Source organism: Equus przewalskii, chromosome 7 (genome assembly GCF_037783145.1).
Source record: "Equus przewalskii isolate Varuska chromosome 7, EquPr2, whole genome shotgun sequence".
Classification (NCBI taxonomy): Eukaryota; Metazoa; Chordata; class Mammalia; order Perissodactyla; family Equidae; genus Equus; species Equus przewalskii.
In genome coordinates this window covers 11,711,479-11,733,613 of record NC_091837.1, presented here as the reverse complement: position 1 = coordinate 11,733,613, position 22,135 = coordinate 11,711,479, and the positions used below count along the sequence as shown (strand labels likewise).

Genomic DNA, 22,135 nt, shown 5'->3' with positions numbered 1-22,135 from the left:
TTTGTCTTTTCATAGGAAAAAAAAATACCCCATCATTTCTAAGAGTCTGAATGACACTTAGTGTTATTTCTCTCCTTTGTAATCGAAGATTTTCCAGATAATAAAAAGCTGTCTAAAGTGTGGATGACACGTTTAAAAATACTAATATCTGAAAATATCTTGTTTTGTAGATTTCACTTGGAAACCATGTACATTTCTTTTACAATTATAAAAGTCCAAAATGAAAATGAAAAGCAATTCTTTAAAGTCAAAAGGAAATGAAACAAATAAATATAACTGAGTGTTGACTTGGTGACTTAACCACACGCAAGAGACTTTAAAACTCAGCAATTTAGAGGGAAATACCCCAAAGACAAAAAAGAACTAAAAAACCACAAACAAAACCACTCCCAAAATACTTAAATAATTTTCGTTAATCATACTATTAGTAACACCACGGGTATTGTTATTTCAAAACTATTTTAGGTACATTTTTATATTAATACATTCTTGCATTAATGTATAAAGTGAAGAAGTTCTTATGTTAATGCTGTTAGGAACTAAGATTTTCAGCCTAAGGGAAAACACATAAAAATACAAAATCAACCAAGGCAACACAGCCTTGTAAGCCTAAATTTGAAATGTAAATAGTATGAACACACGATGTATTTTCTCTCTCAAAATTTTTGTACCTCCCAGGTTTGGTCACTGTAATCCCCAGAAACAATGATCAACCCAATAGTAATGACCCAGACTGCGGTCTCCAAAAACAATTTTCTGGTAAAAGGAACCAGAGTTCCTTGGAGAAATTGCCAATTCCAGAACAGCGGCAGTAAACATACAAGATGAGCCGGGAACATCCTGTTACATCAGACAGCAAGGAAGCCATCAAAGATGACTTTGGTTGTGTCAGAAGACTCAGGACCAAACCCCGGTTCCCACTGGCAAAAGATGGACTCCTTGAGCTTCTAAAAGAGCAATTACTGGGGCCGGCCCGGTGGCGCAGCGGTTAAGATCACACGTTCCGCTTTGGAGCCCCAGGGTTCGCTGGTTCGGATCCTGGGTGCAGACATGGCACCGCTTGGCATGCCATGCTGTGGTAGGCATCCCACATATAAAGTAGAGGAAGATGGGCAAGGATGTTAGCTCAGGGCCAGTCTTCCTCAGCAAAAAGAGGAGGAGTGGTGGCAGATGTTAGTTCAGGGCTAATCTTCCTCAAAAAAAAAAAAAAAAACAATTACTGCAAATGCGTTGAGACACATCAAATATATTAAGGTCCGTGAATAAGTTCATGATGATACTAAAAACAATACAAAACAAACAAACAAAAAACCCGAAAGCTCATTGGCCCTTTTTGGTGGACACTAAAGAACCAAATCACTATTCTGAAAATTAGAAAATAAAAGAATCAAGCAATTATGTTACCTTTCCTGTAGGAACTATGTCTTCAGGTAATCAAGTAGTCAATGAAGAAAAGTTTTCTCTGTAGAAGCAATCCAATTAATAAAGGAAGAAGGAGTAACAGAATCAGAATAGCACCATTTTGTAAACGTCCAAGAAAATAATCAGTCTAGGTAGTGTTCATCGCTGGCTGCTAATATCCTCCAATAAGAGACGACCAGACTTAATGTGGCTTCTGATGGAATACTTCAAGTAACTAGGAAATATTCTCACCAAAACCTCAGACCTGAATCAGATCAAAACTCTACATCTAATGACCAATTTACAGGAACATATTAAAAGACACCACATGGATGCAACCAACAAAATCCAGATTGACAAACCCTATGGAGCAGATGACCTAGTTTTTCGCTAAATAAATTGCAAGGGAAATAAAAAACAAAGAGGGAGGGAGAAGTTATAGATAAAGGAAACTAAAGAGACATCAACCAAATGTGTGGACCTTGTTTGAATTGTGACTCAATCAAAACAGCTGTAAAAAAAATGTGGAGGTTGGAGAGACAACCAGGAAAATGTGAACACTGATGGGATTTTTGCTAATGTGCATGAATTACTAAGTTTTTAGGAGTAATAATGATATTGCGGTTATTTTTTTTAAAAGAGAGAAGATTCCTATCTTTTACAGATGACACTGAAATGTACATGAAATGATATAACGTCTGGTATTTGCCTCAAATGATCCATTTGCGGGGAGGGGAGTAGGTAGATGGAGATGAAACAAGAATGACCATGAACGATGGCTGTTGGATTTCCACGATGGGTAGATGGGCGTATTATTTTTTTCCGCTTTTGTATACATTTGAAATTTTCCATCATGAAATGCTTAGGGAAGAGAAACACCTCCATGGGGGTTCTCATTTAGTGAGGTATCCTAGGACAGAAGTATCAGGGTTCTTCTTAACACACCAGACCCCAAAGCTGCATGGCTATTCCAAACACATCAGTGGTAAACTTTCCCTGAAAAGTCAAGACTTGAACATTTCCCTGATTTGAGTGGGGCTGATCTTATTTGAACAGAAGTAAACAGAGGTTTGCACTTCAGATCTATACGTCCGATTGCCTCCAGACACCCCCTCTTGAATCTCTCACGCATCCACCTGTAACTCAACCGGTCTAAAGCTGAATTCACCATCTCCCTCTCAAATAAACAGAGAGATCAATTCCTCCCCCAGGGCCCCCTGTCTAAGGAAATGGCACCACCAGTCACTCAGTGGCCCGAGCAGACATGCCGGAGTCATCTTTATCATTTCTTTCTCCTCTCCCCTTCCATGCCCCGTGCGCCAGCCATATTGACTTGACCTCCTAAATGTCTTTTGATTCACTGTCGCCCAGTCCAGGTCACCATTTTTTCCTGGACTCCTGCAATAGCATTTTTACTGGTCCCTCATAGCTTAAAACTTTTCTGTGGATCCCTATGACTTCAGAACAAAACTCCTTACCACGGGATGCCGCGCAATCTGCACCACGCGACACACCTGGCACGTAACAGGTGCTTGATAAACACTCACTGTTAGACTAGGTGGTGACTTGAGGCTCTCAGAGAAGACTTCTTATGTAAAGGCATCTCCCTCACGAGGCTGCCAGTGTCTTTAAACCTGACATTAGCTGTTCATTTCTGACGCCAGCCCTTAATTCCAGGTGTCCACTTTCAAAATGCACGTCCACTTTAAAAATCATCGTAATACAGAAAAAAAAGATCGTGGAAAACCAAGACATATGCTCGAGCCTGAGGGCTGTTGCTCACCAGCTGTGTGACTCAATCAGGCTCTCCGGACATTTGCTTCCCTCTCTGTTAATCGGCGACAATCAAACAAATTTTATAGGGGCATCGTGGGGTCTGGGGATTATTTTCATGAAGTGTCTGCTCTGTTTAACGCAGAATGGCCACTCTATAAATAGCCACAGCTTAGATGATTAATAACTATAAAGAAAAAATAATAAATGAGAAATGGAAGTATTCCAAGAAGAGACTGTGACAGAAATTCTCCGGCAGCGCAAGACATAAACTGTGTCTGTGAGATCAACTCTCTTTCCACTCTGGTGGTCCGCATTGGAGGGGTATTGCTTGCTTTTCCTAGAAGGATAAACTCGCCTTCATTGAGCTAACATGAAGCAAAAGAGGAGAAACATGGATGATGCCCAAATGTTTCTGTAATGATGCTCTTGGAGTCCGCTCTTGCTGTGATGATGCTGCATAGCAACCCCCAGACCTCAGCGGTTCACAACAAGCGTCATCTATTTCTCCCTCTCCCGTGGGTCTGGGTATCAGCCAGTTTTCATTGAGCTTGGATCTGGGGCAGCTCCCTGTGTCTCTCACGCTGGGACCAGGATGATGGAGCAGTGGCTAACTGGGGCACACTCCTCTCACGGTGATGGAAAATATGCAAGATGCCAAGTCACACACACAAGTATATTTAAAACCTCTGCTGGTGTCTCCTCTGCTCCCAGGCCATTGGCCAAAGCAAACCACAGCCTCGCTTCAAGTCAGTGGGACCGGGCAGCCAGCTCTGTCTAAACTGATGCTATGACAAGAGCAGGAAGGAAGAAAGAGCCGTGAACCAATGGGAGTTTTGACCCCTCCACCATCACTCTCATATTTACACATTTATGTCAACGATGATTAGAAAGATTTTGTATTTTCAGCATGCACAACTCTCTGGGGGCAATTATTGCCTTATTTATTGTTGGTTCGGAAAAGAAGATTTTCCTGATTTATTTTCCCTACTGAAAAAAAATAACAATGATGAAAGCCACAATTGAGTGTTCGCTGTGTGCCCCATGGGCTTGTGTACGTGACCTCCTTTACAGCTTGCCCCATCCCGTGAGGAAGAAACCCCGGTCATCACATTGTGGAGATGAAGAAGTTGAAACACGGGGAAGTTGAGTGACTTCCACAGGGTCACACAGTTGATAAAAGGGAGGCAACGTGACTTTAAAACCTATGCTCGAACTTCCTCCTTTATCCTCAAGGGACACCCTGGTTCTATTATTTTTTAAATAAACTTTGAATCTGAGATTAGATTTAGATTTACAGACAAATTGTGAGGATAGTACAAAGAGTTCTAATATAACACCCAGTTGCCTCTATTATTAATGTGAATCATAGTTTACATTTCTATGGTAAATTTGCCCAAAGTAATGAACCAATACTGACATATTATTAACTAAAGTCCATATTTTAATCAAATTGTCTTAATTTTTACCTAATGTCCTTCTTCTGTCCAAGGATCCCATCCAGGATGAAGACCACATTCCGTTCACTCTCCATGTCTCCTTAGGCTCCTCTTGGCTGTGACAATGTCACAGGCTTTCTTTGTGTTGATGACCTTGACAGAGTTGGGGGGTACTGGTCAGACATGTAGAACGCTCCTCAACTGGGATCTGTCTGGTGTCTTTCTCATGACTGGACTGGAGGGATGGGCTCTGGGAGAGAGACCACGGAGATAAAGTGCAGTTCTCATCACATCCGATCAAGGATGCCTTCTACAACGTGACAACGTCGATCGGTTGAGTAGTGTCTCTCCACGGTAAATTAATTTACTGTCCCCTGATCCCTTTGGAAGGAAGTCACTCTGCACAGCCCACACTTAGGTAGTGGGGAGCCAGGCTCCATCTCCTCGAGAGTAGAGTAGCTACATACATTCTTTGGAATTCTTCTATTCTTCCATTTATTCACTTAATCACTTATTTATATCAGTATAGACTCATGGATGTTTGTTTTATACTTTGTGTTATAATCCAATACTCCTTATTCACTTTTTGCTCCAGTCATTCCAGCTTCGGCCACTGGGGGCTCTTTCAGTCGGCTCCTGCACTGGTTTGCTATGCCCCCGTCACATCTCAAACCGTGTGTGCGTGTTGTTTTTTCTTCAGCGCTTTCTTGCTTTCTGGCCCTGGGAGATCCTCCAGGCTCAGCTGGTAGATTTCCTATCCCGGTCCCAGAATCAGCCATTTCTCCAGGGATCCCCGGGCCCTTTTCATTGGAGACGGTATCAGACATCAAGATCTGGGGGCTACGTGCTGGTTCTGTATTTGTAGTGTGGTGTGTTCCTCCTTTCCACCTGGAAGTTGAATCCTTTCTCCGATTATTTTCTCTTGTTCAGAATGGGGGCCTTCAGTCTGTAGTCCCTCCCTGCTCTTGGTGTCTGAACCTCTCCCAGCTCCATTTCTACCTGTCTTGGCTCCTCTCTTAGCAAAACGACTAGGTGATTTCTAGACATGAGTGCTTCACGGTTCTGGGCACGGGGGAGGCTGCTTTCTGTCTCGATTCCAGCCCCTTCTGACTGATGCACGGGGCTTGCAGCCTGGATTCAGGCCATGGGTGATGAAGTTGACCACGGCTCTGAGTTCCATCCTTGGCCATGAGGGGTCTCTCGGAATGTATTATCTTCAGCAGAGTCCGGAGCATTTCCCCCAGTGCCTGACGCTTCAGTGCCTCCTCACAGCATTCTGTGACGTCTTCCTGCCTCACATCGTCTTCCGTGGACAATAACCTGAGAAAATGTGATGACCTCTGCAAGCTTGAGAAGCTCCACCATATTGGCTTATTGCTGTAGAATGAACAACCACAACATTTCGGCGGCGTTCGAGAAGAAACACTTATTTTGCTTATGGGTTTCCAGGTTTCTTGGGGTTGAGTGACAGAGGTGAGCTTGGCCAGGTGGCTCTGCTGACCTCAGCTGGGCTTGCTCACAAAGCTGAGTGCTGGCCGTCAGGCCAGGCAACCTAGGGAGACCCATCTGGGGTGGCTCTGCTCCGTGTAGCTCTCATCCTTCTTCTGGTACCAACACACTAGACCAGAATGTTCTTCCAGTGGCAACAGCAGAAGCACAGAAGGGCAGGAGAAAACTACGAGGGTCAGAATTACCACTCAGTCACCTCCACCTTATTCTAGTGGCCAAAGCAAGTCACGTGGCCTAATGGTGTCAAGGGGTGGAGAAATCGTCTCCATCCTTTTAGTGGAGACGAGAAAGGGAATGGATCATTCTGAACAGTAACCTACCACATTTCACTATGCATTTCTTTTGTGCATTGCTTATAAAAACCTCAAATGAAGGTGTTGCTGTGGTCTCGGAACTTTCCAGTATGAGCACACAAAAAAACCGCAGAGATTCCGAGAAGCTGTGATCCATGGCACACTGTTGGGAAGGTGTTAGTGCACCTTTCAACAGCCATGTTCCCCTCTACCTGAGCACCCGCTGGACTACATTTCCCAGCAATCCTTTGGCTAGATGGGACCACGTGACCACATCCAGCCAATGGAATGAGACCAAACGTGTCACGTGTGACCTTTGGGCAAAGGCAGTTACAGGTGGGTTTGCCTTCTCTGTGTGTTCTCCCTTTCCTCATCTGGATGCAGAAAATCCAGAAAAAGTCTCCAAGGCCCTCGGCGCGGGGGAGCCATCGGAGGCAAGAATGACTGTGGAGCAAGACGCCCTCCAACCCACGCTACGCTGGACCCCTTTGATGAAGCGTTGTGTTGAGTCACTGAGATTCGGATGTATTTGTTATAGCTGTTGAAGCATCATGGCTAATATAATTCTCCCTCCTGGTGGCCATTAGTAGGATCTGTTGAGGATGTCTCCTTCCAGTTAACTCAGAAAACTATAACTTCTAGAGGATTTACGTATGTGAGTGTTCATTTTTGACAAGTGGTCTGTTTCAGCCGTCCACCAGCCATTCCCGACTTTGTCAGGATGACTGATTTTTGCCATAGGGAAATCATCTCTTCTCTACTCTTAGCTGAGTTGCTTCTGGAAAAGGTAACTCCACTCCCTGGGCTCTAGGTGTAGAAAATGTGACCTAGGCCAAGCCAATGAGGTCCTTGCATTCTCCTAACTACAGCGATCGGTTCAGGGGTGGGCGCATGACCTATACTCGCCCAAATTTAATCTCAGGCTCTTAGCTCGGCAGGTTGAAATAATGACTGTGGCGCTCCTTTGTTAGGCTTTAACTAGGAACATTACAGCCATGGGAGAGGCAGGCAGCCATCCGACAGTTATAAAGAGAGCCAGCCCTAGGAGGACACTTACACTATGGACGACAGAATAGAACAATGAAAAGAGCGGGTCCTTGGCATCATTGTCAAGCAGCTAGATCAGGCCTTGCCTGAAGCTGACATACTCTTGGACTTTGAAGTCCAACAAAGGTCCATAGATAATTTTTATGGTTTAAGCTGATAAGTTCCGTTTTCATTACTCATACCCAAACTATTATCAATGGATTCAGCATTTATCACTTTTATAATCAAATAAAAAATTAATCAGAAAATGTAAAATATTAAATGCCATTAAAATAGACTATCTTCAGAAACTAGTTCTGGCTCTAAAATATAGAGTTTATGAGGCCCAGTATAAATTCCTAGCACTTAAAGTGTCTATAGTAATCTATACATAGAAGTATCTGTTCATCTCGATAACCATGGAGAGTCTAATTATTTGGAGACTTCAGGCAAAAAGATGGTGAATATCCCATAACGGAAATACAGACCTGACCACACATGGGCAAAACCCCTCCGTGCCTCCCGATCGCTCTTAACAGGTTCTATATGACTCTATATGACCTGGCCCCTGCCCAGCTGATCTTATGCACTGTACTCCCACCCATCCTCCTCAGCTCACTGAATTGTAATTCTCTGAGCTCATTCCTGCCCCAGGACCTTTGCACTTGCCATTTCCTTTGTCTAAAGTGCTATTCTAGCTTCTCTTCCTTCAGACATCTACCCAGATCTCAATTCCTCCTCAGAGAGACCTTCCCTGACCACCCAGCTAGAGGGAGCCTCCCTCTCTGGCCCTCTTGACAAATCACCTTTAGCTCCTTCACAGCACTTTTTACAACTTAATGGTATCAGCTTCATGTATTCACCTGCTAGTTCTGTCTTCTGTTTGAATAAGAGTTCTTTGAGGGCATGGCCCTCACCCATTCTGGTGCCCCCATGTCTCCAGCACCTGGCATGGTGCCTGACACAGGCTGGCACTGCGTAAAAAATAGTCAGATCCCTAGGAGCCAAAAGGAGGCAGCAGTGTGCTTTGCAGAGGGGAGGGAATGGAAGGGAGTCATGATGTTGTCACCGTGGGGGGACTGGGGATTTACGGGAGGGAGAGAGGGCGAGTCGAAAGGCAGCAGGGGGCAGGCTACTGTTTGGGAATGCTGTTCAAGTTCTTCAGAGTATTTCTAAAAGGAATGGGACGAACAAGAGAGACAGAGACAGAGAGAGAGAGAAATGGGGTGACACAGGGAGAGACAAAAGAAGGAAGTGTTTTCATCCAAAAAATAATAAAACTGACATTAGAAGCTTCATCGCACATAGCACTTAATTCCTGCCTGATGTTTGGGGTCTCTGCTCTCGGAGCCTTTATCACGCACAGGAGCTTCTCCTCCAGGCTGCAATCTGAGGGCGTCCACGTCAGGCAACAAAAGGACACTTCGGGTTATTGCCGCTCAGCATGCTCATTTCTTCCCACTTCCTCGTAGGAGGTGGGAATACAGATAGTTCCCTTAATTTCAGAAGAAATGAAAATGGTTCTTCTTCGGGCTGTTGGGTAACTTCCCCCCGCCTCTCCGTGCTGCTGGCTTGATTCACATGCCCCTCTAGGTTCGGGGGACCCTTCTCCATCACACGCTGTTACTGAATGTCGATCCCAAAGCAGAAATTCGAAAGAATGACGTTCAAGGCAGCCACGTCTTTTTTTGATTTAAACTGAAACCAGAATATACAGTCAACATCCACCTTTCTCTTCCTCATTTCTCTCTCTCTTTTTTTTTTTTCTCTTCTCCTAGCAGATAAGGAAAAATGTAGGTGCTTCTATTCGGGCTTAATTCTCAGAAAGATAATGTCATATTGAGTTAGAGCCTCAGAAAACTGCTCTGGAAATTGCTGTGCACACAGCCTGTTCCTGACGAGCTGAAGGAAGTGCGAACGGAGCTGAAATGGCGGTGGTTGAAGGCAAGGGAGACCAAGATTTTCTTTTTCTTCTATTTTTCCTCCTTTTGAACATTTTCCTACTGTTGCTGATGAACCAGCCTCTATAAACTCGGTCCCTGGGGCTGCCGTGTGGCTCTTGTCTGAAGTACGCCCTCCTGTCTGTCATCTCACTGTTCCTTATCCATCTTTTCTGGTTCATTTGGTTTATCTGATCCAAGTTGTCACTATTTCAGGGAGTTCTTAAGTTCTGGTTTCCATGCTGGATCCTGGATGGAAAAAGAGGGGATCCTCCACATTTCACTGAGGGGCTGTGGCCCAGAAATATGAAGTATTTGCTTGACGAGTGACTTGTTACCTTTCATGCCATCATTAAAGTTTAACTTTCATTGAACAACTGCTCCAGCTATACAGATAAAAATAAATACTTGGGGACATATGATGGTCCACTGGTCTCCCCACAGCCTCTCTGGCTCCCCTTTACTCCATTCTCTTCACAGCAGTTTGTTTTGAAAACAAAAATCTACCCACAGGGCTGGCCCCGTGGCTGAGTGTTTAAGTTCATGCGCTCTGCTTTGGCAGCCTGGGGTTCACTGGTTTGAATCCTGGGCACAGAACTACACACCGCTCATCAAGCCATTCTGTGGCGGCATCCCACATAGCAGAACTAGAATGACCTTCTAGGATATACAACTATGCACTGGGGCTTTGGGGAGGAAAAAAAGAAAAAGTGGAAGGTTGGCAACAAATTTTAGCTCAGGGTCAATCTTCTTGACCAAAAAAGAAAAGAAAAGGAAAAAAAAAAAGTTAAAAAAAAATCTAGCCATGCCATGTGCCTGCATAACACATTCAATGGCTCCCTAGTACCCTCAGGAATCCATCCACATTCCTTATCCAAGTTTCGAGGTCCCATAGCATGTAGCTCTTCACTGACATCTCCACCTGTCTTTGAGGCTGGGGAGCCTGAACCTGGGTGTGTCCCTGAGAGGCCAGCTGGGGAAGCAGAACCATGCAGTGTTGTGGAATACAGCCTGCATTACTGGAATCAGAACACACAGTTTTGCAGAAGGAGCTGGGGAAGTGCAGGTCCCTAAAAGGGCGTTGAGGATGAACAGAAGTCACTAACGAACGCTGGTGAAGTCAATGAGCCGAAGCTTGCGGGCACGTCTGGAAGCCTGGAGTCCAGCTTGAGCAGGGGACCCGGGAAAGGCGCTGGCGGAGAAGTCCACGGACGTCTGGAGAAGTCCATGGTGCCGCCTGTCTGAATTTGCAGCTGAGTGTCTAGATGGATTCGATGTCACCGGCAGAACCAAGGGAGAGCTGGGCGCCGGGCAGGGGAGACCGAGGCCAGACTGGAAGCTGCGGGCACCTCGGCACCCGTCTGCCTCTCACGGCTCCTCACCCGGGATGGCCTGCAGAGCCACAGCTCCAGCTTCACTCGGGTCTCCCCGGTCCTGCACGACTTCACTTTGGGACAACTCTAACCCAGAACCCCACAGAGGAAGGCAGGCTGCAAAACGTGGTTCCCGGCATGACCACATGGCCAGCAGAATAATGCGGCAGAGAGGGACGGGGAGGAGAGCAAGAGAGACATGGCCCCCGTACTCAAGGAAGAGGGAGAAAGAGCACACAGGTCCCCAGAGGGGTTGGGGGCAGTGTGGCTGTGTGATGTGTGGTGTAACCGCCCCTCCGCATCCCCACGGGATCTTCAGGAAAACCCACGCCCCTCGGCCGTGTATTCACGTTGGCGCTGCCTCTTTCCTTTTCTTCCCGCCCTCCCCTCTCCCTCGTTTCCCTTCTTCCTTAGAGATGGCCTGAGTCTGGTCCAAGGCTGGCATGGGGCGGAACAAAGCCAGACAAGGTGGCTCAAGGACATATAGTTCCCATTTTGTTAGAACGGGAGATGAGTTCTCAATGTTGAGAAATCACAGTCTAGCCCCACCGTCTCCTTTTAGACCAACTTTAAATCTTGTGTGTTAGGGTTACAAAAGCAACATCTCCTTAGTGGAAAGCAAGCAACACAGAAGTATAAAGAGAAAACAGCAAAGGTTATGTTTCTCCTGCTCCCTCCTGGCCCCGCTTATTCCTTGTTTCACTGTCAAAAAAGTGAAAGCCCAGAGAGGTTAAGTGCCTTGCCCCAAATCACACAGCAGTCGTGATGGCCTCATAGAGGATCCTCTTCTGAGTGACCCATTTCTTAAAAGTCCACGCTCTCAAAGCCTGTTCTCGAAAATGCTTATTATCCACCCAAGGATTCCAAGAGCCTCTTCACCTAACACGATTTGCATTGATCGTTGTGGTTGCCATTTCCATGTCTGCATAAAGTGGGCAGAGTTTCCTACGGGGTGGATGTGTCTTGGTGGGAGCAACCACAGACCAGGGACCGGCCTCTGGCTTAGGGACTCAATTTTGTAGTTCATTTGAGTGACGTCAACTTATTAATATACCTTTGCAATGACCAGAATGCTGGTGGATTCATCATCTGGCTCCGGGACTTTCAAAGTCTCTGATAGTGACTTACGGTAAGAAGTACATTTTATAGAGCGGCCCGGTAACACACATCATACACACACACTTGCACACACACACGCTTGCACACACACACACACACGTGCACACACACGCTCACACGCACCTCTGAAACAAAGGTTTCCCAAAATGCTGCTTGAAACTGTGTGACTCACTCTGATGATTTTTATCCCGTTCTATTTGACTTCATCACTTTAACATGCTGCTTGCCTCTGTCTAAATGTGTTTCGTGACCTACAAATTGGCCTTGAGTCACAGCTTAAAAAACACCCATCTGGGTTATCTCCTCTTGCAATCAAGGAATCACAGAAGGAAATGCAATCCATCAGAAAGTTGGCTGTCACAGCTTGACTCAGAGTGGAGAGCGTTGGAGCATTTCGAGGGTGAATTCAGCAAAGGTGTGCCGGGTCTGCCCGGGTCCTTTCTGCTCCACTGTGGGGCTCACTTCTCTAGGGACTGCCAGGCTCACGTGCGTCAAGGCGTGATCATCGCTCCCATTGACTGAGTGCTTACACTGTGCTAAGTGATGGAGAGTAAAAGAAAAAAAAATGAGGTCTAATAACATAGTAGAAAGGAGTAGACAGATGGGAGAGAAAGCAGCCCTCTGGCAAAGGTCCTGCCCAGAGACAAACATGACGGAAACGAGTCGTTTTAACACCTGCTGGCGTCAGTAAGACGTGGAAGGGGAAACACCTGCCAAGGACATGCTTGTGGTCACAGAGCGTGAGACGGTTTGCATGCCCCTGGAAGAAAACCAGCAGCAGGGTTTTTACCAGAAAGGGCGCTCAGGGTCTAAATATGGGGGCTCAGGGCAGGAAATCTCGCCAGTGTCACCGTCACAAGATGATGAGAAGAAGCAGATGTGCAGAGTTCCTAGGGTCCCCTGTGAGATGCTGCGGGCAAGATCCCCCGTGGGGGAAGTGAGTGAGCAGAGGAAGGAGAGGCATCTGTTTTGTGTTTGAGAAGGCCAGGCAGGATGCAGGCTGCGCATCTCCATCGGCATCGGATCAAGTTGGCGCAGGTAATGAATTACAGAGTTGCACGCCCGTGTTGATTCACTGGTCCAGGTCAGTGTGCAGATGAAACCTCGGACTGGGCAAAGATGGATGCCCTCTCTCCTGATGCCCAGGGTAGGGCAGTCAAGGCAGCCCAGAAGGGTTAGGGACTGGAGCCGAGGGTTGACATCAAACACTTTACTTTTACCAACTTAGATCAGGTAAATAACAACTAGATCAATATAGAAAACATGTCCAGCCCCCAGGAGGCCCCCTCCTCCACTCCAGCTCCCAGGTAATCCCTGCCTAGGTAACCAGCATTCTGACCACTATCAGCATCAGTTAATTCTGCCTGTTTTTCGATTGTGTTTTCAATTTCAAAAGTGGTTGCATACCCTATGTGTATTCTTTTGGGTCTGGCTTCTTTCACTCAACAGCATGTTTACATGATTTATCCATGTTGCTGCATGCTGCAGTTATCTGTGCTTTTTCATTGCTGTGTAGTATTCCATTGCATGACTATGCCACAATTTATCCATTCAATTGCTAGTACACAGCTGGGCTGTTTCTGTTTGGGCTGTGAGCATTTGTGCAGTTTTTTGGTATACATAAGCATTCATTTCTGTAGGATACATACATCTTGGAGTAAAATTTCTTGGTCACATGATAAACATAGATTTAGTTTCAGTGGATACTGTCAAGCAGTTTTCCAAATGGTCAAACCAACATACACTTAGACCAACGATGTGTAAGAGCTCCATGCATTCTGCATCCTCGTCAACACTTGGTTTTGTCTGTATTTTTTATTTTAGCCATTCTAGCATAAAATACTGTTGCATGCATCATTGGATGTTCTGGTATATGGATTATCTCAGATCCTTCTGACAAGCCTGTTATTGCTCCCACTTTCTGAATAAAGAATCAGAGGCCTGGGGAGAGGGAGGCAGTCAAGCCATTTGCCTAAGGTCCCTGGGCCAGTGTAGAGTAAAGCTGAGGTTTCAACTGTGCCCATAACACCCTGGGCTCCTGGTGCCTGCAGAATAGGCTGCACCACGACCAATTGTCACTCTGTCACGAACCAAGGCAGTGTTTAGGCTGGGTACTTCGGGGCACAATCCCCATGGACTGCATCCCCACGTGTAATTGTGTTACTCCATTAACCATCCCCCTTGAGCCTGGGCGTGCAGCCTCACTGCTGCCTCTATTCCCCTGTGTCCTGTGTTGATAGGACTAATTCTTTTTCATTATCCAAAGTATAAATTTTAGCCAAACCATATAATTTTTTTTTTAAACAAATACCAAGTTATTTGAACCGGTGACCAAGGATTTCAATCTCTTCAATGGAGGAAAGGTTTCCAAGGCCATGGTGGACAGACTCCAGGGTGGTCCCCGGGGTCCCCCCTCCTGGTATTCTGGCCCTTGTGCTGTCTCCTTCCCCCCGAGGGTGGGTGGGACCTGTGACTGGCTTGTAACTAGGACAATGTGCAAAAGGGATGGGATGTGTAGGTTTATAATGTCCATATTGAGATGCTTGGATGAAGTAAGTGGCTGTGTTGGGAGGCCCATGTGGCGAGGAGCTGAGTACGGATTCTAGGAGCCGAGGGCGGCCTCTGGCCATCAGTCAGCAAGAACCCAAGGCCCCAAATCCAACAGGCCATGAGGAACTAAATGTTGGCAGCACCCACATAAACTAGGAAGCAGACCCTTCTCCAGTTGAGCCTCCAATGAGACGGCAGCCCCGGCTGAGACGTGATTATAGCCCCGTGAGACCCTGAACGGGGGACCCCATGAAGCCGTCCTTGGACTCCTGACTCACAGGAACTCAGAGAGGCCAAACGTATGTTGTTTTAAGCTGCTAAGTTTGTGGTCCCGTTGCTTACACAGCAGTGACTAATTCAAGAGCCTTGCCTCTGCACGGAGACGCAGAGGGCAACCAAGAAATCTGACATCGGTCGACAGGTCTCAGTCGAAGGGCTGGTGATGGGCAACCTCACCATTTCTGGACGCGAGAAAACTCCCTGAGTTTCAAGCTTCTGTCCTACAGCTCATGACCAGCAGACGAACGCTTTTGGAGCCAAATATTTCACGCTGTCTGGACGGTAATTCCGCAGTCTTGGGAAATGACTTTCTTTCTTGCCCATTTGGAGGGGTTCTAAGTGTGATCAGAAGAGTCAGAAAGGCTCCCAAGCGGATTGTCAGTTGTAGCCACATTTCTGGAGCAAGAGTTCAGCTGGAGAAGTTTCCTAATCGTGTGTGGGCTGCGCACATGGACGGCAAGTGGACCGATGGGGCAACGAAGGTGGGTGAGAACGGGGGAAAGTTCAGACGCCGTCAGTTACAGCCCCAGCTCCCAGGCCCCGCGGTGACCCCGAGGAATCTGTGTCCCCGGTTGATTGGCCCAACAAATGACCATGCGCATGTGACATCTATTTGCGTCGTATACACTGATCTCCTCCAAGCAGAAGGCAGGACACACATTTCTTTTCAAAGCCTCCAGGGTGGAAATACTTCAGCCCGATGTTGCTCATCATTCTTGTTTGTTTAGAAAACTTAAAGCCCGGATGGACCAGGGCTATCATTGGTTTGCTTCCTCTCATTCCTGTTTAAAGCAGTTTATAAGAAAAGTCCTCCAGAAAAATCCAGCCTTCCCCGCCCCCACACACGTATTTTCTGGACTGTGTTAAAGGGAAGGGAAGGTCTGTATCCAGAGAGCTGCCAGATCTCTCGTTCACGAGGCCGATCGGATCACGCCACATCCCTGCTTAACGCTGTCCATGGCTCCCCATTGCTCTCAGGACAAAGACCCAGCTCTTTCACGTGGGCTCTGTGGCCCTGCAGGGTCTGACTCCTGCCCCATCCCAGGCCTCACCTCCCATCTCGGCGTCTTGTTCTCCACACCTGCTCCTTCCATCCAGGGCCTTTGCTCGGGCCGCATCCTCCACCCAGAAGCCCTTCTCTCTCCCTTTTTGCTCCTCCTTCAGTTCTCAGCTTTAATGTCACCTCCTCAGAGAGGCCCTCCCGGATCTACACCTGACTGCGAGGCCCCCTGTTAGAGGCCCTGTCAGACCTCGCTATCCTTTCTGCACAGAGTATGACTTAATTAAATAATCGATTAACTGCCGATGAACTCTCTCTGCTGGAATGCGTTTCTGTGAAGGTGACGGGTGTCTCCTGGCTCTCACTGTCATCCCAGTGCCTTGCTGCCAATAAAGATTTGCTAAATAAACGATGGATGGAGCGAAGGGATCTGTGAGTAAGTGAGTGGATGGAGATGAAGGGCATTTCTGATTCTGAGACCTTCCGTGGCTTCCTGGGGAGACCAGAGCAGAGCTTTCCTCCTCTCTCCATCATTGTCGCTGTAGCTTTTGGGTCTCTGGGGGCTGGATTGTGACTTCCCGCAGGGGACTGAGGTCTGCTCTGGAGACGGCAGGTTTGGTGAGGCCGACATGGACGGCCAGGCTGGCCCGGCACGGGTGACAGTGGCTGGTCACATGGACGGGAAGGAGAGCTTCAGGGCTGCCGTGGTTCCAATCCCCAATTCAGTCTGAAATGCTTCAGAATTGGCCCTGGCATGTGACTCTCTGAAGGAGAGCGTTCTGGACTTGAGAGTGGTCAGGATTCCAGGGCTCTCTGCGGTCTCCTGCCAAATTCCACGCTCGGTTCTTTCCGGAAACAATGACGCGCAGTGGAGGCCCTGGGAGCCAGCGTGGGTGTCGGCGAGTCCAGGCACAGAGTCAATCGGCCCGATTGTGCCGATGCGGACCCTTGAGCCCTTACTGTGTGCCTTCTTATTCATTTAATCCTCACAGTAATCTTTGCAATAGTGACCTGCCCTCAGCTATAAAGGAGACACAGATTCAGAGAGGGAGCCACCTAGTCTAAGATCATCCAAGTAATGTTAGAAATGAGATTCAAATTGAGGCCTCCATCAATGTCCATTCTCTTTCCTCTCAGTTATACCACAACCCTGAAGTCACTCTAGCCCAATGAGGTCAGTGGAATGATTCCTTGGGTTGGAAAACCTGCTGCCCCTAACACATCATACATACAAACACAAAACAAACAATTCTGGTAAATAAAATTCTTTTAAGAAAAGCAAAGCCCACTATTTTATAATCAAACGTATGGTTTAAAGTTCAGACATTTTGGGGAAAGTTGACCTACCAAGAAATTCAGACTAAAGTGTAAATGACTGATAGGAAATATGTTTGTGAGAGCAGCTTTTGATTAAGGAGATATTTGTAAGAAAGAGATATTTGTGCCTGAAGGGCTAGAGGGGTAAAGGGAGATGGGAGGAAGCAGAGAGGAAGTGAGAAAGGGGAAAGAAAGGAGAAAAGGACTTAGGGAGTGGAAGGATTTCTGGAAAAGAACCTTGACGGCTTTGCTCATTGCTTAGAGGTGACTAAGTGGCGTGTCTCTCAGAGGGACACCCAGGGTGGCACCTGAGCCGAGACTTGAATGGCGAGAGGCCAAGAAAAGACCGTGAAGGAGAGCATTCCAGGCAAACGGACCAGGAGGAAAAATCTGCCACAGTGAGACTCGGCTTGGCCAGCATGACCGGGCTCCGTGGGTGGACTGGGGAGCAGCAGGGGGGAGTCGGAAGGAGCATTTTAATGAGGTTTTACAGTTCACCGTACACGGGAACAGGCACCCTGTTCTCTTGTTTGGCTCAGCAGCCCCATGGCTTAGATGACGGAGCCGTTGAGAAGACAGGAACTAGGGAGCAGATTCCGGCCTCAGACTGCGTGGGTTCAGCTCCTACTAATTTAGTTATTGTGCTCGTTTTGCCAGGGACTTGACACTTTTCTCATGTTTAAAACGAGGCCAACCATCTCCATCATTTGCGGAAGATTTAATGAGATAGTCACCCAGAGTTTAAGTGATAGCGGGCACACAGTAAGCACTTAATAAGTGTTAGCTAGTATTATTATTTCCATTTTATACAGCCAAAGTGGCTCATTTGGAAGAGCCCTTCAATGTGGCCATAAACCTCCTGGGACTGATTCTGTGTCTTGGCAGATGAGTGACTCCTTTTCAGTGCCTGCCACATGGATGGTCCTCAGTAAATGTTTGTTGAATGAATGAAAGCATGAACTAATGAGGCAGAAATAGAAGGTAGAGCATAAAAATGTGGGCGGAGATGTTTGAAGATAATTTGCTAGGCAATGGGGAGCTATTGAAGGTTCTTGAGCAGGGGCAGGGAGGTGTCAGATGGATTGAAGGAGGGAGGGTTTGGAAGCAGGAGGAACAGTTGGTAAATTGTGGGCATCTTCTGGATGAGGAATAAGAGGGACTTGTTCTGGAGGGTCCCTGGAGAAGAGAAGCAAGGCTTTCCTTTCTTGCTTACTTCTGCCTCAGAGGCCTGCATATCACCCAGGACGACTCCCTTCCAGCTTGGCAACCTACCTGTGATGGGCTGGCCTGCTTACTGCAGTCACCTTCATTCAGGTCTCCTAGATGCTACCCAGACTGCCCTAGGGCCCCCCCCCCCCCACCTCACTCACTGTCCTGTGTCTCCAGCCAGCAGAGTCGTATAAGAAGGCCCATCTGAGTTGTCACTCTTCTCTTTGAAACCTTCCCCTGGCTCCCTGCTGCCCCTAAGAGAGCTTCGGTTCGCTCTGTGGCTCCGAGCTCCCCATAAGCTTCTCCCGCTGAGCCCTCCCGCCCGCCGCTCCCTCTCCTCCTTTGTCCCGGGGGCTGCCCGTCCTGGCTCAGCTGATTTGACCCCGACGATGTCTGCCTGAACTATTCCAGGCCCTGAACGAATGGTTCAGGGTGACGCGGAACAGGGCTTTTCACACGTGAATGTGGGCTGAACCGCCTGGCTATCTTCTTACAGCACAGAGGCTGCTTTCGGAGGCGTGGGGGGCGGGGCTAAGATTCTGGGGCTTTGGCGGAGTTGGCAGCGCCCGGGAGCTTGCGAGGAATGCAGAGCCTCAGGCCCCACCTGGGCCTCTGAGTCCGAGTCCGCTCGTTAGCAATTTCAGCACAGAGCTGGCCTAGGGACCCTCTTAGGAGCACGTGGCCACCCTTGTGCTGGCTCTCAGGACCGGCCCAGGCACCGGGATCTCGTTCCTCCATCCGGCCTGCTGGAATTCACACCCACGAGCTGTGACAGACGAGCCCAGTTCAGGAGGTGTTACCTCCAAGAAGGAGAGAAGAAACGGAACTGGCTGAGATGGGACAAGAGACGGGCCTGAGAGGTGGGGCACAGGTTCACTGAACGCCCGCAGCCATGGCCCCCGCCGTGTGCCCCTAAATGACTTACACTTGTAGGTGTGACCTGGGAGATCTATAGGACTTTTCCTAGCAGGTCGGGGTCTGTAGCGCCCTTTCCTGGATTTGTCCTGATAAAATCTCCCAGCCGACTGGCACATGGCCTTTCAGACAGAATCTGGGCGGGGAGGCCACGAGGGTCAGAGCCAGAGGGAACACGGCAATGCAGACAAGTTCCGGCCTTTTGTAACTTACATATCCACACATCATCTTCTCGCTCCTCGAGAGGGGGACAAGTTACGCTCTCCAGTCCCATGGAGAAGCCAAGGCCTGGCCCCGGGTGTCTGAGGACCCCCCGGGAGCACACCTTTCCAACCGTCCTTGCCGGCCCTGATTTCCCACCTCTGCTGAGTTCTTGTTCTCTTGGCCTTACAGCTGTTCCTTCATCACTGGTGTTGATCCCAGGGTGGGTCCTGGCTCCCCACCTCCCCTGTAACCTGCCATCAGAGCACCCACCAATACAAGCCATGAGGTTATGAGGTCACCAGAAAGGCATGACATTGCTGCGCGGAACTGAAGACAGAACGGACTTCCTGCTCCTGGATGCGCTCCGGACCACCCGCCTCCAAGGGTTTCACCAGCTGCCCACCCCACGCAGTGCCTGGCCCCGGGGCATCTCACTGCCCACTCTCTTACTTCCTCCTTCAGGTTCTCCTCCAAGACCTTCCCCGAACAGAGGGATGCCTCTCTCCATCCCTAGGCCTGAAACTCCCAGATTACCTTTGCAGAGCCCAAGCGCACCCACGTTCTCAGCTGCCGGAGAGCATTCTAGATCATTAGCAGCTGCAAGGACCAGCAGGGACCTTTCCCAGGATGCGCCCTCTTCAGTGGGCCCTTGTGGTTTTAAATAGATTCTTTTCTCCCTTTGGATCATCTTCCCATAGAAGGCTGAGTCTTTGAGGCAAACCATCCATAATCTTTTATGTCATTCATTCATTCATTCGCTTATTCATTCAACACATATTGATCAAGCGAGGTCCGGGTGCCAAGTGCAGATGCTGGAGGAACGAATACGGATGTGCTCGTTTCTAGAAACCTGCTGAGCGATTGCCCACCTCACCCGCCGAGGGCGGCGATGGTAAGAGTTATTAATGCCGTGGGTATCACCGGATACAGTAAAAATGGAAACTCACAAGACATTATGGAGGCGTGTGAGTATCCTTCACCGTGCAAAGGGGTTCACTGCAGGATTAAACAAAGCCAGAGAATTTTAGAATTTGAAGGGAGCTCGGGGACTGGCTCATTCCATCCCTTCATCAGGCAGCGGTGGAAAATGAGATTTAAAAAGCTTCAGATACTTGCTTCTCGTCATTTAGCAAGCCCACCCCCAGCCGCCGGGTCGCATCCAGCACCGCTTTTTCATTCCCGGAGCTGGTTCTCTTTCACGAGGCCTTGCATGACGGAGAGACATTCCAATGAGGATGATGACGATATCACTGATAATAATACTTTATAAGTGCTTTCTATGTGCCAGACACTGTTCTAAGCGCTTTCAGAGGTTACAACATCGTTCTGATAGCAATCCCATTAGTACCGGTGAGAGAGTTCTAAAGCACAGAGAGATTAAGCAATTTGTCTAAGGTCACACAGTTCAGAAGTACTGACGCTGGGGTTCTAATCTCCTGAGACCGTGCTCTGAACCACCACAGTCCAAGGCTTCTCTTTAGACAGGGGACTTCCGGTCTCACAGCCCCTGTTGAGAAATGGGTTTCCACCCACATATTTAAAGGAAAGTACTTCTGCATCAAGCCTAATTTCAGTGCTATGTAAACCAAATATAAGCCAAAAAAATCAAGATTCTCTTAGCAAGGATTTGAATAAAATACGGTGATATTAATGAATTAAGGTCAGGCACGTTCTGCTGGTCTCAAAAATCTTCTGATTTGAGTATTAGAGATGACTTTTCTCCCGCGTGCTTGATTAATTTCCCAGAACAGCCGCCTCCCACTCCCCTCCCCCGCTGTTTAGACCCGGGGTTCTCCCTGTGCATAGCAAGTGCCAGCAAAGCCCAGAGTCTAAAACAAAACAGACCTGTTAGTTCTCTCATTAGCTTGTTCCTTTGAAGCGGTTATTAAAGTGAAGCCTGGAGAGTATAAATCTTAATGCGTCCTTCTCAGCAACACCTCCCCTCAACACGGAAAGTCATAGAAAAGAGAGAAAGAGAACAGTGGGAACCTTGGAGGAACTCTGGGGGTTTATCTATTATCAGGAGCAGCAGGAGCCCAGAGTCATTTAAATCCTCTGGTGGGGAGGCAGGGTGGGAAACCACAATGCTTTTCCAGGGAGCGTCACTGGCTGAGTAGGAATGGGCTGCTATTTGTCTTCTCTGTCCGTTGTGATGATGACGGGCTGGCAGGGTGTCTTAGCTACAGGACCGAGCAGGTCAGTTCTGACAACCTCATCGCCGTCATTAGCGCCTTTTGTTTGCAGCGAACCCAAAAAGCTGTTCAGCATTAGCAGAGGAGGGTGGAGAACATGAGAGAGCAAAGGAGAGAGCCTGAACTGAGTTTCCAACCTATTAATACCAAGGAAACATACCCGGGGCGATCAGGCAGCTGACTTCAATGGCGGACCCAAATTTGGACTCCCTGTTCTTTCTACTAGAAGCATCACTGCTTGTGTTTATAAACGCTCATCATTTTGCCCAATTTTGGTTCTTGGAAATGCCCTGGGGAGATGTTATTTTTGCTCAGGGGTCTTCCTGCTTCCAGCGTGGTGCGGTGACTAACTAGTTTCAGCATCCACTCTAGCATGCTAGGGTAAAATGAAGCCAAATACATAGAGGAAGGGCAGTGACCTTTCTTGGGGACCCATGGGTGTCAGGGAAGGTGCATTTTTATGTGAATGATCTCCTCTGTCTGCTCAACAATCCTGGGGTCGGTGGCCTCATTCCCATTGCACTGATAAGAACGACAAAGCACAGAGAGGTCAAATGTTGCCTCTAAGATCACCCAGCCAGTCAGAGCAGAGCAGG

The 22,135-nt window shown here is 47.9% G+C and overlaps 1 long non-coding RNA gene across 1 annotated transcript; it reads right to left on the bottom strand.

The window, feature by feature from the left end:
- Window positions 1-16,951: 16,951 nt before the first annotated feature.
- Window positions 16,952-21,744, bottom strand: LOC139084899 (uncharacterized). Its single transcript, XR_011542836.1, has 2 exons — window positions 21,193-21,744; window positions 16,952-20,854 (listed from the first exon to the last, which is right to left on the bottom strand). It is a non-coding gene; the product is annotated as an uncharacterized lncRNA (long non-coding RNA).
- Between the last annotated feature and the right edge of the window lie 391 nt (window positions 21,745-22,135).